Genomic DNA, 3,815 nt, shown 5'->3' on the forward strand with positions numbered 1-3,815 from the left:
TGCTGGAGCTGCTCTCGGGTCGCAAACGTCTGAGCTAGGATCAGGAATGCCTTGGGCTGAAGCTGATTGGGGACGCGAGCTAGAACAGATGCGGGAACAAGAGACGCGATTGGGGTTAAGGGTTCGTCGGATCACCGGCTAGGGTTAGGGTTTTAGTGTTTTTCGATTTGGGTATTATCTTAGGGATTTAGAGTTTCGTGCTGATAACATGTTATAAAAGTAGGAAAAATCTATCTTTATTCATAACATATAGGTTCTTTATATGGAAGATTACACCGTCATATATAAATGTAATGATTAGAAATCATAATCTCTTGGTCATGAGCCATTCCCAATCTGGTTCATAACATAGATAGAATTATAACATTAACAACTGTAATGAGAAATTAAATCTCTTATAATAATATTTAATCTAGTTTTCTTATAATAATTAGCTCAACTATAAATATATTTTAATTTAATGATATGTCAACTGCTATATAAAATATAGCGAAATATTATTTTGTATGTTTGGAGAAATTATTCAATAGTCTAAATACTTCATTTCATAGTTTTTATCATACATATTTTAAATCATTTCACAACTTAATTAACTACACAACTTTACTAATCTGAACCTAAATACTAGTAGTGAACCAAGAAATTCAACTAACTAAACTCAAATCATTCGTTTAGAAAAGTATTACGCTAATCACAAACATTTTTAAGCTAAAACATTGTGAATGAGACTGTTATGATTATGGATGGGCACAACAAATCAGTTTTTACATGTATTCCTGATCCGATCTATTTCATCCGAACAATTAATTATCCGATTTGATCCGATTTACATCTATATGGATATTAGGAGTCAATAAATCTGAAAAATTATTTAGCTGGATATCTGATTCAACCAATAAAAGTAAAAATAATAATTATTATAAAAATCCGAAAATATAAAAAATAATATATTTAAAATATATAAAAGATGTTTACTTTGTAAAACTTTAATAACTCAAATAGTTAATTTAATAAATGAAAATATTGTAAAATTTACATAAATATAATATTTTTATAAGTTCCATATATAATTCTATAAATATATTTATGTATATATATATAACGGATCAAATCACATATTTGTCTCTAAAAATATTAGTATTTTGTAAATTTTCGGTTTTGTGTGGATATTGTATATTATTGTTTGTTTTGCTTTGTAAATTTGTGGATATCAAGATTTTTTAGTTTGATTCGAATCAGAACGAGTCGATGATGGATATTTTTCATTGTCCTAGTTGTTTTGCTTTTCTACCGCCCTATACGCCGTTAAAAAATCAAGATTTTTATTTTATTGTTAACACATATATTCATGATCTTTATCGATAGCGAAAGAAAGTAATGTGTGGTAAAAGAATTAAAAAAAAAAGCAAAAGACAAATAAATAAGGAAATGGGAGAAAGTAAATCACGGGAGGAAGCAAAGCCATTGGTAACAAGCAGCGTCTGCGATTTGTACAAAGTCTAATAGTGACTTCTCACTACCACATTTCTTACCATTCAGGAAAAAATAATTTTCTTATATTCTCTTAATTAGAGCACTCTACATGTTACCAACCTAAAAATAATAATTCAATTTGTAGTTTGGGACTTTGTGGACAAGTGAAGCATTTTCAACCAAAACACCAAATTTGGTGCTTTAGTATCAAACTTTATTTTCCATCTCCAACCATTACACCAAATTCTGCACCAAAATAATATTTTTATTATTTAATATTACAAACTTTTAAATTTTGATAACGTAATACATTAAGTATTTATAATTAATTATATTGATCACATATAAGTTTATATTTATTTATTAAAATTTAGTAATGTTATCTTTTTATTTATTTATATATGTTATTTGTATACTTTATTTATTTTATTTAAAAGTAGTGAAATGGAAATTTTATACATTTAAAATGGAAAGCATTTTTATTTTGTCACAATATGTAACTGGTAACTCATTTAATTATTTTATTAATTAAAAATATGAATAAAATATTATTTTAAGGTTTTAATAGTATGAAAATAAAATTAAAAATAATAATGTATATGATATATTCATTTGAACTATAAGTTAAACCTAATTAATAAAACTAATGTATCTATGACTAAATATAAAGTAATGAAATATATTGTTATAATATTTGGTGTGATGAATAGTGTTATACTAAATTTGGTATAACACTATTCACTCTACACCAAATTTGGTGGGATGGTGTAACTTTTAGTGTTCTATTGGAGATGAAATTACACAAAATTTGATGTTTTAGTGTCCCATTAGAGTTGGCCTAAGAAGACATGTTTTGGACATCAATATGTATTAGGTTTATCCATTTGATGCGTAAAACTAAATCATATTGCTTATAGACATCCACATATATATATATATATGTCTTTATTTTCGGTTCGATTGAATACCCAAAACAAAAATGTATCTATGGATTACACCTCCATTTGGGGATAATCTGAACCCTTTCAGAAATCTGTGATATCTTTAAGTTAATAAAAAATTTTTTTTTTGGTTTTATTATGATTTTCATTGACAGGTGGTGTAGTTTTTGTTAAGATTTTGAGATTTCTGAACTTATAACTTTAAAAATATCTATAGTTAGTTTTGAAGATTTACATCTAAATAATAATATCATGTACAGAAGTTTTAATTCGAAACATACAATATAATTATTCACAGTATCATTAGTCAATTAACAATTTATTGACAACTCGTATAATTGCCAAGTAATTATACATTTATACTATATGTATGTTTTACGAATAATATCTATTTAGGAAATTTAATTTTAATTATTTAGCAGTAATAATTTTTAAATTTAAAATTTAACTGAAATAAAATGTAAATTAAATTATTATAAAGTTGGTTCAGAATTTAAATACGACTATATTTTGATATAACTGCTAGTAATAAAAGAATGTCTGATATACTGATATTTAAAAAATAGTGAATTTGTATGTGTTTTAACAGTTTCTCAACAATATTACTATTTCTAATTTTTGTTATGCTTTTATATATATCTCAGTAATTATATAATTTATCTTACTTTTTTTCACTTGATGTCAAAAAAAAAAAATCTTCACTGCAACTTTTAGAGTATTTTTTAGTAAAGTAAGATATTGGGTTAGAGCTGCAAAGTTATTGTTGGGGTGTTTGGTTGAAACAAAAGTGCATGAGGTAAAATTTTAGAGTATTTTTACAGCAACTTTCCCGGGCTGGAAGTGTCTGCATGACTACAGTCACCATAGACTTGGGCTTATTTGGGTTTGCTCGTCGGATGAGGTAGAGGTTGGACCAGTGTTGGTTAGTGCTCAGATGATTACTTGCTGGCTTCGGTTCAAGGGTTCAGAGGATATGTTCATTACACTACAAGAAAACAGCGGTATTCTGACGGACATTCCGACGGAAAATGAAATCCTCGGAATTTCCCGAGGAATTTTGGGTTTCCTCGGAATTTCCTCGGAATATACCGACGGAATTCCGAGGAAATATCAATCCGTCAGAATATTCCGAGGAAAAATGTGTTCCTCGGGAAAAACCGATGAATTCCGAGGAAATATTATAGGGATTTTACAAAATTCCGAGGAAATTCCGAGGAAATTCCGACGAACTAGTGATCGATCGATGCGTTTTTGGACATATACCCATCGATCGATCACATTGTTACGCTTTGGTCCATCTTAGTGATCGATCGATACGTTTTTGGACATAAATCCATCGATCGATCCGTTTATAAAAAAACATTCGAGATTTTGAAACCCCAAACACTAGTTCCTCGGAAT

This window comes from Brassica oleracea, chromosome C8, assembly GCF_000695525.1.
Source record: "Brassica oleracea var. oleracea cultivar TO1000 chromosome C8, BOL, whole genome shotgun sequence".
Classification (NCBI taxonomy): Eukaryota; Viridiplantae; Streptophyta; class Magnoliopsida; order Brassicales; family Brassicaceae; genus Brassica; species Brassica oleracea.